The following is a 14,390-nucleotide window of genomic DNA, read 5'->3' on the forward strand; positions in this document are numbered from 1 at the left end:
TCTTGTTTGTGCTATATTTACATTTGCTGGGGCATCCAATGCATAATATTTTTTGGAACATTCTACAGTGTCACTCTTTTGGTTTCTGTTCTTGCAAATTTAGCTTACTTTTTTTGGATGTCAGTACAAATCGATGCACTCTTTGTCGTACTCACATCATTTAACTGTTCTTTTAGAGGCCTCATGCTGTCATTAAGATGTGCAGTTAGAGCATCTTCTCACAAAATTTCGTCTTTTATTAGTTGGGAAAGTTCGTCCTGAATGTCTGCTTGTATAGTTTTATCGTTTATTTGTTTAGTTGTAAGTCCAGGATTTTCCTTTAATACGTGAGTGGCAAGGTTTCAAAACGTGGTGTTGCTATAGTTATCTTTGCACTGACCACTTAACGAGTACGAAGTATTTTCCTTTTTGCCTCAGCTCCAGAGAAACTTTCATTAGAGCAGGCATATCTTGAATACTGGTACTGTTTATGTAATTCTGGGTAAATCAGTTTTGTAGTACACACTTATTTGGAAGTTTTCCGTAGTACACACACTATTTATATCTGTGGCGCATGCACACGTTTTACAGATTTCGGAAGCGCAATATGGCGAAGCGAGTGCTTGAAAGGCAGGATTTTTTCAAACGCAATTTTTATGGTTAAGAGACTGGAAAAGACCTGTATTCTGTAATTGCTGAAATGTCGGAAGTGTTTATGTGTTCATTCTTGTACTCAAACCATACGGTCACTTTGTACTGACAAAATTATTTATTTTCGCACTGGGTGCACATGAAACGCTTCACTAGGTAGCCTGCATGAGGACATCTTCCTGTTTTGGCACAATGTGCAGACACACGAAATTTTAAAGTACCGTATACGTAAGTGTGGGAACACGTATTAGCATCATACAGTCTAAGAAATTCGCGAATGCAAATATTAAGGGGAGTTGGAACGCCCCATCCCGAAAATGTTAAATTTAGTGACTTGGCTTCCCTGTATTTCAGGAACCACTGTAGCCATTAACATGAAACTTTTACGTGACATTAAACTGTATGTTCAGAGTCTACTGGATTACAATAATTTCATTTTAGCCAATGCTTTCGGAAATAAATTTTGTAAATATATGGTTAAAATTTTGTGTATTTTTTGTATGTTATTTTAAATAATTTTAACTATACATAACATTATGTCCTCCTTTTAGTTCAGTAGACTTAGGGTATGTATGTTATTACCCCTTGAAAAAATTGAGTACTCCACTTGAGGTGGTTTCTGAGATTTAGGGAAAAATGCAACAGAAAATGTAAATTTTCGGGAATGGCTTCTAAAGTTTCAAAAGACTGTAACTCACATAATATTAATTATTTTTTTTATTTTTAGTCACTCAGAAACACCCTGAACCATGCTGTACATCATCCTCTTGATCTGTTTCCAAGTTTTTTTTTTCGTCTTTCTGTACTCCTTAGTGGCCAACTATGCTGCATACTCTGCTTTATCAATGTGAACCTTGTCCATCCATTCAAGTTTCTGATGCAGTTTGCTCCAGGATTAATTCCCATATGCTGTAGTACTTTCACCCTACCAAAGTTGTCATCATAATAAGCAATAAACAGCATCACTGATCCCCACTTTAGTGTCTTCATTCCAACAAAAACATTTTTTGGCAAGCGAGTACATATAAGATTATTGCACGACTCATAGGGATTTTGAGTCTGACCATGCAGACACTTCTTCAGTAATTCAGGATTTGCCAGGTCTCTGTAAATAGGTTTTATGAAATCCATGACTTCTTCTGGGATTGAATGTTTATGGCTGTACGTACTGTTTGAGTACTGGGCATTATGGTAATTGCACCATGAATCAGGTCCAGGAGGGCAAAGTTGCTGAACTGGTTTTTCATCTGTTGACAGTCTGCAGAAGAAGGTAGCCCATACTGCCTGCTTCATTTTCAACCAATCCTCAGTATCGTTTCTAACGGCCATTCCATAATACTGCTGAAGTTCATCGATAATTTTGTCTGTCAGCCTGCCTCTTATGGTTTTACCATCAGAATATAGAATGAAACGATACGATACTATTTTTGACAGTGCTACCAATAAAAAAAGGTAATTTAACCTTTATAACACAGCAATCCACAGCCTTCTGTATAAAAAATTACCGATTTCATTAGCTCTTGAAGTAATGCACATAAAAATTGTAACATTTTCAAACGGTGTAGATTATATTTCAAAAATAAAATAAAATACTTCCCATTTGAGTTTATAAGTGATTCATATATCATTTTATTCGGAAAATTGTAAATTTTATAATGAGATAAAAATCTGAAAATGTGAATTTTTTTCGTTCTAACTCCCCTTAAGGACAACGAAGGGTTAGAGCTATGTAGGACACTCAAGTATTATACCAAGCAGATCTTAATCGGATGGCTTTGCTGTGAAGTGACTTACACACACACACACACACACACTAACATAAAAATAAAAACATTGCGATGGTGCCTACTGCCTCGAAATTCATAGATGGCCGTCGGAAAAGACTTTAATTAGTGGTGTGGGAAGTAAGTTAAAATGACTTAATTTTTCTGGAATGGATGAAAGTGGCACCATGGGAATATGTGTGTTTCCACGCAACTTTGGTGACGCCACTCGAGTAGCGTGGAAAGTCTAGATCACAGTCTAACATCAGATTCTGTAAAGTTGTTATTGTGGTATCTGTGACGTTTAAACCAGTGTGACACTCGTAGTGCAAACCCAACTACTATGGAACGCTTGGTGTAGATTAAATATTGTTGACGTTTGAGCTGACGCAGTGATAACACAGTGCTTAGTGATAGATAATGTGTAACTGACTGTATTTGCAATATTTAGTGACTGACTGTTATCTGTTGACCTTGTAGTTCGAGATCGTTGCAATATAGTAAGTACATTTTCTAAACTGTATTACGATGTATCAGTCTTGAAATGTTAACTATTTGATTCAAATTGAGTAGCATTCATGTGCGAAATTAAATTACTTATCTCTATCTTGTGTAGTTCTTCTTTGTCAAGTGACGTTAACAATTAGGTTGGACCATGGCATGGATTTCAACGTAGATCGAAAGGAAAGACACCGAAATACAAAATCTTCGTCGTGGTAAAATGCTGGACTTGTCTGAAAGTAAAATAATGCCGCACTAGTAGAAATATGAAGCAGTCTACGAATTTTTCACGATTTCAATTTTGACATTGGAGCTGAATCTGACGTTAATTTAACTAGGCATGAGTGAATTACCAATCGACTGAAATTTTTAACTTGGAGGTGGCTCAGTGGTTAGCACACTGGTCTCTCTGTGGTGTGAGGTTTAGATCCGCGTCCAATCACCCAGATTTAGGTTATGCATGATTTCCCTAAATCACTCCAGGAAAATGCAGACATGATTCCTTTGAAACGGCATGGCCGATTTCGTTCCTCATCCGAGAAACCGTGTCTGTGCTCCGTCCCTGATGACCTCGTTGTCGACAGGAAGTTAAACCCTGGGCTTCCTTCCATGTTTTAATTTGCTAAGAATGTTCTGCCATACTGATTGTACAACCGAAATACTAATGTATGGTTTAAGTAACTTGTTTATACCCATTTCGTAGCAGGCAGGTAGCAAACATATAGTAACCATTCTTCATGCTAGGGTCATTCCATATCAAATCACCCAATAAAAAATATATTTTACACCCACATCCTCAGATTTTCATGAAATTTGGCTCAAATGGTTCTAATACCATCCTGACAACACCTGCAATTTTTTTTTTTGCTGTATCTCTTACAGTTTTTTTTAATAAATTTTTAAAGTTTTTATGTTTTGCATTTTCTGAACCTTCGGAAATGGTCAATTTAATTTGTATTCAAAACTTTAAATTTGCTTATCTTAAAAACTCTTTTAGATAACATCATGAATTTTTGCAGCAAGTTTATTTATTATACATATTTGAAGATAAAAATGATGCTATTAAAATATATTAATATTTTCTATGGAAAAAAAAAATTTTTTTAACAGATGTTTTGTTTTATAAGAATTGCAATATCTAGAGTCTCAGACCTGATAGAATGCTCAAATTTGTTTTAATTTACTCTTAAACATATAGGCTACTTGATAAAACAAAAATAATGATGGCTTTTTAACATGTTTATTAATTATAGAAGATTACATTAGAATTATGTACAAAGATACTTATGACACTTATGTATAACCCAACTGATTGCTTGAAACATTGAATTTTTTGAGTAATTTTGTCTTTTTAATAAACATTAATGCTGATTCAAACTGTTTTTCCACTTCATCCAAGAGCTTTCATTTCTTTTGATACAGTCTTTTTTGAAGTAATACATTCTCCCAGTGCTGCTTGATTGAGGTGCGTCTACTACACAGACTATGTGCTCCAAAGGCACTATGCAGGAATCTTCTCTTTCAGGCCAATAAAATGATGCAGCAGGTCCTGAAGAATGTAGAAATAGAATTTCTGCATCTTCTTCATCATTGAATATTGTTTTTACCAGTCCAAAGTACCAGTTACCATCATAATTTGCAGCCACATAGCTATTTATGGATGGTTCAACATGAACCCAGTCAGAAGAAGAATGGAAAGAAAAGACTAAGGAGGGTTTTACACTATCTGTAGTCCTTCTAATTTCAAGGTTGTTTGTTGGAAGTGGTTTGAAGTTATGAAAACTTCTTGTTCCAGGAATGGTTTGGGTTGCTGAAAAACGTTTTTCTAGTTTTAACCGTAGCAAATCAGCTTCTTTTTTGTCAATAAAGTGAAAATGAATGTTTTCAATATTTTTTTCACAAAACTTATACACATCGATTGCTGTCATTATTTGTTCTTTGTCTGAAAGCTGTAGACTGGCTTTCCTTAAAATTCTTTTAATAGTTCCTCCTAGGCCATCACAAATTGACTTCCCATGACTTGTTGCAAAAAAAGTGTGTTGGGCCTTCAAATTAGTCTCTCAAGTGTTCAGTCAAATTTTTAAAACTGTTTCTATTTTTGTACTGCCCAGCACAACCATCTGTAAAGTAGTGAACTGAGTCAATGTCAGTATGATGTAATGACAGCGACTTTGTAATTTCTTTTTGTACAAAGTTAACAAAACCAGTGTCATGTTTTTCGTCATCACTAATAAAACAGTGGTTGGAAACAAAAACATTGTTTTCCTCATTTCTTAGAAAAACTCCAACTGGGTGTACAGTACAACCACCTCTATTCCAGTGGTAACTTTGGATCTCATTTTGTATAACAAAGGATTAATTTTCACTGAAATCCAGCACAATAATTGCTGTTTTGGGTGGTGGGTCTTCTTTCAATCTTTTAAAGGCTGCTGATTGGGATTTTGCTATAAACGAGTTCGGGGTGAGCTTTTCCAGTGACCTAACCAATAAAGAAATGTAGTCTTCAACACTGATAGAATGTTTGATCATTTCTGCCCTGTCTGTGTTAACCCACTGACTGATTACAATTTCTTCTTCTAAATCATAATATTCACTTAATTTTTCAGTTAAGCACTCTGTTAGTGCAGTATTTGCAGGACAGCTGTTGCAATGATGTAGCATGCAGTTTTGGTTTTCTGTGTTGCACACAAGCATCTTAATTAGGTCTTTATAAGATTCTTAAATTTTCACAGCATCCAGTAATAGTTTAACATTCTGGTGGATACTGCATACACATACAGTGTGTGCGCCTGCAGCACCAGCAAGGATACACCATTTAAGTCTCAAGAAACAAAATTTTGAAAATCCTTCTTCTACCTCGGGATTCTCCTATTTGAAATAATAATAGAGTTCTCTCAAGTTACACAAAATGAGTCTTTTTTGCATGTACACATTTTCTTGAACACTTACTTTGTCTTTCGTTCCAGGTAGCACTATGGAACTTTCATCCTTTTCATAAAAATCTGTTACAAGTCTACTGTATTTTCAGAAAGAGTTTTACCTTTTTTTGGACCAGGGGTTTCCAAAATACCCTTTTCAGATTTTAGCTTTCTAGCTTGTCGCACCATGTACTCACTTACATTAAATTCTTTCATCACTTTATTTCGACTCCAAGAATCTGGAGCCAAGGTCAGAATCTGGATTTTTCTAGACCTCCCAACAGATGAAATCTTCTCTTTCATAAGAGAAATCATTACATCAAAATCCTTTGCTTTCTCAACCACACTTTTATCTTCTTCGTCATCATCAGAACTTGGTGCATCATATTTTAATGCTTTTGAAACCGCCTTTTTTGCAGTCTTTTCAATACTGCTAACCTTCCTTTTAAAATAAGACCCTTTACTTTGTTCTGACAAGCCATGAAGCTTTATCGGTGTTAAACCTAAATAATCAAGAGCAATGTTTGTTTGTACAAGGGATTCATTTCTGGATTCCAATGATTCTAATTCAACCATGACTTCATCATCTGTTTCACTTTCATTGACTTCAACTCTTAATTTTTCCTCACAAAAGTTACGGCATGTTGAGCAAAGCTTTTGTCCGGGTTTTATGCTAATATTTTTTGTCAGTAATTGTTTAGAAAGATCCAAGCCTACACTTCTCAACGAGTTTTTGATGGGCTTTTTGTGTTTTTTTAGTGGGTCTACACATGTTGTTTGATACTTTTCAAAAACATTTAAAAAGTAGTAGCTGTGGTGTGAACATATATTCTTAAATTCACACAGATTAATTCCAGATCGTAAGTGGATCAAATCTTTTTCTTCCTCACTCAATTCTGATACCGGTTGTAACTTTTTTGATGGTGTGTAGGTTGTTTGGAAACAGTCAGATTTTTTAAATAACCCTACACTACAGGTTTGAATATCTGACAGACTGATTTCACTTTTGGTCTGATTACTGTTCTGGTTACTTTTATAGGATATTGGAAAAGAATCTCTGTAAACTAAGTAACAGTGCTTACTGAGAGTTCGAATAAACTTAATAAAATACTATCCAAGCACTATTTAACACTGTAATAATTTTTTGCTTCAAAACACAGGAGTAACAAAACAAAATCCAAGTGTACATTGCTACTGCAAGAAGACAAAAACTTATTTTCGGTGTCTAAGTCACTTGGTATTTTTTGTTTTTAAAATATAATTAATATTATTTTAAAAATTAGATAACTATTAAACAGGTTAAAAAGCCAACATAATTTTTCTTTTATCTAATAGCCTATACAATTAAGAGTATTTTAAAACAAATTTGAGCTTTCTATCAGGTCTGAGACTAGATATTGCAGTTTTTGTAAAACTAAACATCCGTTTTTCATTTGGAAGATTTAAATATATCTTTATGGTATTTTTTTTTTTAACATTTAGATATAATGCACAAACTTATTCCAAAATTTCATACTGATATCTTGAGTATTTTTTAATATACAAATTTTTTTAGTTGTGAGGGCACGTTAAGTTACAATTTCCGACTGCTGAAACAACGCCAAATCTAAAAACTTTAAAAATTTATAAAAAAAACTATAAGAGATAGAGCAAAAAAATTGTACAAGTGCTTTCAGGATGATAAAAGAAGTGATTGTACCAAGTTTCATCAAAATCTGACATGGTTGGTGTCAAGGCCTGGGTGACTTGACATGGAATGACCCGCTAGAGACCCTTCAGGGATGTGAAATTGGCCAAGTTGTACATGAAATGCAGAAGCAGCCACAACACATCGCTTGCTAATCTACAGTAGTGATTCCTCATACATCAAGAGAGAAAACAGTTACAGGTGAAGTGATTCAATGAACCCTCTGCCAGGCACTTTAGTGTGACTTGTAACAGACACGTAAGTGTGAATTGCAGAGTAATTTTCCAGATGTAAAAGTTCTTTGAACCAAGTAACTACTGGTCCTTCTAAACTGCTTGACGGCTGTCTTTAACTACAAATTCAAACAAAATTGGTTACTCGAGCTATAACCCTTTAAAAATATGTATTTCATGTGACTATCATATGTGCAGACTGGTTAGAAGTTTAAATTACTGTACAGCTGCTATTTCAGTTCTCCTGTTACATCTCACTTGCCAAACTACAGCATATGCACAGCTTATTGGTTAGTTTGTGTATGTAATGGTCCCTGTTAATACACACATTCTCTGAGTAGCCGTTCTCCCTATGTCTTCCATTTGCCTAGATGCCAGCATTGTATAAATAATTGATGTACTCCACTTCAGAATAGCTTTAAAATAGTCTTCATTATTATGGTTTGACAGATCCTACAAGTACACTATACTGGTGTGTGGTGAAGGGTGATCTGCTTGATCTACCTACCAGAGGTTAAAGGGAGTTGGATTCCAAAATTATAGAAATGAAAGAGGAAAAAAGAAAAACTCATGAAATAGTGTGTAGACCTATTCTAAAAATGGAATCATTTGTTATCAGCAACCAGGTCTTTTTTGTGGGACAACATTTCAAATATTTAATCTTATTCTTGAAAATATTTGTTGTATATTTGCTCCTAAAACTGTTTTGCAAACTACTGACTACTGTTTGATTGCTATTGGCCCTAAACTCGGACTCAGGTTCTACAGCATAATCTCTTGACACAACACATCTAGTTTTTTAAGATGGGGGGAGGGGGGAAAGTGTTAATTGTTCAGCAAAAGTGTGCAGTTAGAGTAGTAGTATGTAGAGTTGATGACCAAATATCTTTTAGTAGCCTCTTCGGATACATTGGGATTCTTACTTACATACCAGTACTTTTAGTCCTTAGTTGTAGGAGGGAAATATAATTAACTGTGAAATTCTCTCTGACAATATTTGAAGTGAAGATTATTTACATGTCTGCTTTACGTCCCTCTTTAGGATTCAGAACATGTTTTGTATTCTGAAACAAGAATCTTTAACAGCTCAAGGGCAGACATCAGGTAGAAAGTTAGAAATTCCAAGGTACTGAAAAATAGATGAAAAAAATGCTGTGATTTATCAGAAAATGTATACTCAGTTCTGCAATTTCTTATTAAACCTAATGATCATATTACACATATTTTGAATTTTCCAATGTATAGACAGTTGATAGTATTTACTAAAATTGGTAAAGTGACAAGAATTCTTAATATGAAGCAGTTGTTAAAAACAGCAACAGGATGACAAGAGTGAGTGCGTTTTTCCATTTCTGTATAGCTGTTTTTCTACTAACGTACTAAGTTATGTGTAAGTAACGTCCATTATTGACTCTAAGTGCAGATTATCAGGGACTAAGAAAATATGATTTTTGATGAATGAATCTTACTCCCCCCTCCCCCCCCCCCTCCTCTTTCCGGTATTTTATACAGTCGCTACATAATTAAATTTGTATGAGAAGTTTCATGGTTACTTTGAACTTTGGACAACTGGCTTTTACACTTTCTCTCCTAAAGCAAACAAAAGTGCGTTTTTTTCCCCATTATTGTGTGCATAAATAAACTTATATTCTGAAGCAGCAGATTATTTTTGAATACAAGTTTGTTGTTAAAAGTGGCACAAATTATTTTTTATATTTTCATTGGTGATGGTGCTAATACTAGGATTCTTTACCTATTCTTCACAAGGATAAGAAATAAAAACAAATGTATAAAAAATGGCTTATATACAGGTATTACATGTGTTTATTGTCTACTTATCAATGTAATCATGACAATTGAGCCATTTGTTACAACTATACGGGCATTCCTATCTCGTCTGCAAAAAGTGTCCCTTCTATCTGTTTCACATTGTTTACTGAACCACTTCGTCTCCTTAATGCTCCTCCGATCAATTCAGAATAATCAGAAAGGTGTGTAGCCATCAGGTGTCTGCTCACCAACTTGGTAACTTCTTCATTGATTCAAATTGGAATCACTTGTTCCAATAGAGTTCAGAGAGGTAGCAGATATTACTGCTGACTAAATAGGAAATCTTGTACACCATTATGACTAGTTTCTCAATAGTCCTTGTTTGTATATTGAAACAGTTGTACAACTATGTAATATTTGTACACAAACATATTGAGATATTCATAATAAGTTGGTCACAAAAAGACGGACTTCAGTGATGGACCACAGATTTGAAATACCTGCAGGTCCTATCTGTGTGTTAGTGGAGGCACGACCTGCAGACCATTGTCTGGAATTCCAGGAACTGGCCACATTCAGAAAGTCTAGAGTTTTCCTGTGGTTTTAGCTGCTACAATTATAGTGAAGGAGTGGACTAGTGACAACATTAGAAAACTTGCCCGAGTGTTCCGTGGAAAGCTTGTTTGTGAAAGAAGCCTTTATGTGATGATCCTCTGTAGGGTTTTCCCTGGGAGTGATAATATTAAGACAGAAATACTGTTGTCTGTGAAGTGCGCCAATTCAAATAATTCCCATAGTAGTTGCACTAATATTAATAAACTTTTTGCTACTATGTTTCATGATAGCCAGATTATGAGAAACTTTTCATGCTGGGAGAAAAAGTGTGGGCAGACAGGGTTGCCACAAGTTCTGGAAATCAGTGAATATCACACACATCAGGTAAATTTGATAAAAACACTGAGAAAACCTTGTTTTTGCCTCAGTAGATGAAATGGTTGGCCCCCCCAGGGGATCCACAACTCTTTTGTGGATACGTGCGTAGCGAGCACGGGACCCCGAGCTGATGTGGCCTTCCTTCCTTTCCGGGCTGCATACCTTCCCTTTCCGCATCCTTCCCCATTCCCCATCTTCGCCACCCCCCCTTCACCTCTGGCTCTTTCTTTCCCTTTCTCTGGGGTTATGGTTTGTGCCTACGTCCGGAGACGGACGCTTGTACATATACTACATTCTTCGCCTTCATTCCTTGCTTGTAAGTCTTCATCCTTCCTTTGTCCTTCTCTTTTCCTTACCTCTTCTCTCTACCTTCTCCGCTGCGGCGTTTGAGACCTCTCTTCTTTCCTTTCCCTTTCTCTTTCTTCCTCCCTGTGCATGTCTGAAGGCCAACCCACGCACTTCCATGCGTAGCTGGTGACGGGGTAACGCGTAATTCCCCGCCCCGGGTAGACAGGTAGGACACGTACGTACCCCCTGGTAACGGCCAGGCCCAGGGAGGGGTGATTACCCGAGCTGATACCTTCCGAAAGTGCCGATTGGTCCCTCCGTCGGTTTGTCGGGAGGTATGACCTGAGGTGTGAACAATCACCTAAGGCGGGAGTGCCCTCAGAGAGGGCCCCCACAAGGGAGGAGCGCGCCATCGGAGACGCCGGTAATCATGGGGGATTCTTCCGCAATGGTTTCCTCACCTTTCACTATGTCTGCTCACAAACGTAAGTTCACTGAGTCTCAACCACAGTCAGTTCTTCCATCGTTGCCACAGTTCCTTGTTGTTTCTCGGTCTGACGAAGGTCACGACTTCTCCATGGTCAACCCTTTCATTATTCAGAAAGGTGTCGACGCAATTGCAGGTCCTGTAAAGTCTTGTTCCAGATTACGGAATGGCACCCTGTTGTTAGAAACAGTCAGTGCCCTCCAGGCATAAAAATTGCTGCGTACGTCACTACTACACACCTTCCCTGTCCGGGTGGAACCGCACCGTACCTTAAATTCCTCGCGTGGAGTCGTTTATACACGCTCCCTCGATGGACTGTCTGACGAAGAAATTCAGCACTACCTGTCTGACCAGGGCGTAACGGCTGTTCATAGGGTTATGAAAAGGGTTGACACGAACATCATTCCAACCCGCGCTGTCTTCTTGACATTTGACGAAGTTCAACTACCATCGAAAATCAAAGCCGGCTATGAGCTAATTTCCGTTCGCCCTTACGTCCCGAACCCTACGCGTTGCTATCGGTGCCAGCGGTTCAATCACACCAGCCAGTCCTGTTCCAATCCGGCCAAATGTGTTACGTGTGGCAGGGATGCCCATGAGGGTGCTTGTCCACCTCCATCCCCTCGCTGCATCAACTGTATGGGTGACCACGCCGCTTCCTCTCGAGATTGCCCCCGTTTTTAAGGACGAAAAACTCATCCAGGAAATTAGGGTGAAGGAAAAGGTGTCGACCTTTGCTGCTCGAAAATTATTCGCCAGTCGACAGCCCACCGTGCCTCAGAAAGGAAACTACAGCACTGTCCTTGCTTCTCCTCGGCCAACAAAGGAGGCGGCCACGCAGACTTGCGACCTCACCTTTAGTGCCACGGTCGTCAGATCGGCCAGCGCAAAGATCGCCCGTTCAACCTCACCACTTTCGCCTGCCCACTCTCTGGCTCACCCTTTGTCGAGTTCTGCTAAATCTCGAGCCCAAAAGTCAGACACCAAGACTTCGAAAAAAGAGCATAATCGTGAAGAGTTTTTACGTACGGCAACCTCCCAACCCTCGGTTCCTCCTTCCTCTAAACATCATACTTCCAAGAAGGCTACAAAGAAACCCAGTTCCTCTCCTTCTCCGCCAAGGCGTGTCCCATCTACAGCACCACCTGGCGGAAGTCGCCCTCGGCCGTCTTCTGTGTCGCCGAGGCGCACTGCTGGCGGCCGATCAACCGGCCGGTCGCTGGTGGCAGGAGCTGCTCCTGACCAACCTATGGATCAGGATCTTCTGCCTTCGGCTGAATGCCATTCCATGCTGTCGGTCGCAAGCTCAGAGCAGTCGTTGAGTTGACAGCGACCTTGGTCGCATTCCTCCATTTTCTGTTCACCCTATGTCCATTATCCATTGGAATATCCGCGGTATTCGAGCCAATCGGGATGAATTGTCGATCCTCTTACAATCCTACTCGCCGGTCATCTTCTGTCTTCAGGAAACAAAGCTGCGTCCCCATGACCGCTTTGTTCTCCCTCATTTTCAGTCCGTTCGATATGATCTCCCCTCTGTTGAAGGCACTCCAGCACACGGAGGACTCATGATTCTTCTCCATGAAACTGTCCATTATCACCCAATCCATTTAAACAGTTCCTTCCAAGCTGTTGCCGTCCGTCTTTCCCTTTCCGGATACACGTTCTCTCTTTGTACTGTATACATTCCATCGTCCACACCAATGGCACGAGCTGATCTCCTTCATCTTCTTGGTCAGCTTCCACCCCCATATTTGCTGGTTGGGGACTTCAATGCCCACCACCCGCTTTGGGGATCTCCACATCCTTGTCCACGTGGCTCACTATTGCTAGACGTCTTCCACCAAGCAGATCTAGTTTGTCTCAACACTGGGGTCCCTACGTTTTTGTCTGCCTCCACGGCAAATTTATCTCATTTGGACCTTGCGGTCGGTACTGTTCCGCTAGCTCGGCGCTTCGAATGGTTCGCCCTTGATGATACACACTCCAGTGACCACTTTCCATGTGTCCTTAGACTGCAGCCTCAACGGCCATATATGCGCCTGCGACGCTGGAAGTTTGCTCAAGCCGATTGGACACTTTTTTCGTCTCTAGCGACATTCGATGACCGTCACTTTCCCAGCGTCGACGATGAGGTCACACATATTACCGACGTTATTCTTACAGCTGCGGAACATTCAATACCACGCACCTCCGAATTGCCCCGGCGCCCCCCAGTTCCTTGGTGGAACGAGGCATGCCGTGATGCACTACGTGGGCGGCGACGTGCTCTCCGCGTTTTCCGCCACCATCCTACTTTGGCCAACTGTATCCGCTATAAGCAGCTACGAGTGCGTTGCCGTCGTGTCATCTGCGATAGCAAGAAGGCAAGCTGGAAATTCTTTATTAGCTCATTTAACACCTTCACTCCCGCCTCGGAAGTTTGGAGTCGGCTTCGACGGTTCTCAGGCGCGCCTAGTTTCTCCCCGGTCTCTGGGCTCACTGTCGCGCATGACACATTAGTGGACCCCGTCACAATTTCTAACTCGTTGGGTCAGCACTTTGCCGAGATTTCGAGCTCTTCAAATTACCCGCCAGCGTTTCTCCCGAAGAAACGTGCAGCGGAAGTGCGACCTCTTGCTTTCTCCTCTCAAAATCGCGAAAGCTACAATACTGTTTTCTCCTTGCGGGAACTCCAACCCAGGACCAGATGGTATCCACGTCCAAATGTTGCTGCATTTATCAACCCATAGTCTGCGTTACCTCCTTCGCCTTTATAATCGAATTTGGACCGACAGTACTTTTCCCAGACGATGGCGGGAAGCTATCGTCGTTCCTGTTCCGAAAGCTGGAAAGGACAAACATCTCCCCTCTAGCTATCGCCCCATTTCTCTCACGAGTAGTTTCTGTAAGGTTTTGGAGCGTATGGTGAATTACCGTTTAGCGTGGTGGCTGGAATCCCGCAGTCTTTTAACACCTGCCCAATGCGGATTCCGAAAGCATCGTTCTGCAGTTGACCATCTTGTTGCTCTCTCCACTTATATCATGAACAATTTTCTCCGGAAACGCCAAACGGTAGCAATATTTTTTGATCTGGAGCGAGCATACGATACCTGTTGGAGGACAGGCATCCTCCGCACACTGTTCTCTTGGGGCTTTCGAGGCCGGCTGCCCCTTTTTCTTCGCGAATTTATGGCAGAG

General features: G+C 39.7%; 1 protein-coding gene across 2 annotated transcripts in view; it reads left to right on the top strand.

The window, feature by feature from the left end:
• The first annotated feature begins 2,509 nt into the window (after positions 1–2,509).
• LOC126203909 (RISC-loading complex subunit tarbp2-like) overlaps positions 2,510–14,390 on the top strand; it is a 96,374-nt gene continuing 84,493 nt past the window's right edge. For both annotated transcript variants that reach the window (XM_049938298.1, XM_049938297.1), the window contains exon 1: positions 2,510–2,893. The gene's annotated coding sequence lies outside the window, so the exon portion shown is untranslated. The remainder of the gene's footprint in view (positions 2,894–14,390) is intronic.

This window comes from Schistocerca nitens, chromosome 9, assembly GCF_023898315.1.
Source record: "Schistocerca nitens isolate TAMUIC-IGC-003100 chromosome 9, iqSchNite1.1, whole genome shotgun sequence".
Classification (NCBI taxonomy): domain Eukaryota; kingdom Metazoa; phylum Arthropoda; class Insecta; order Orthoptera; family Acrididae; genus Schistocerca; species Schistocerca nitens.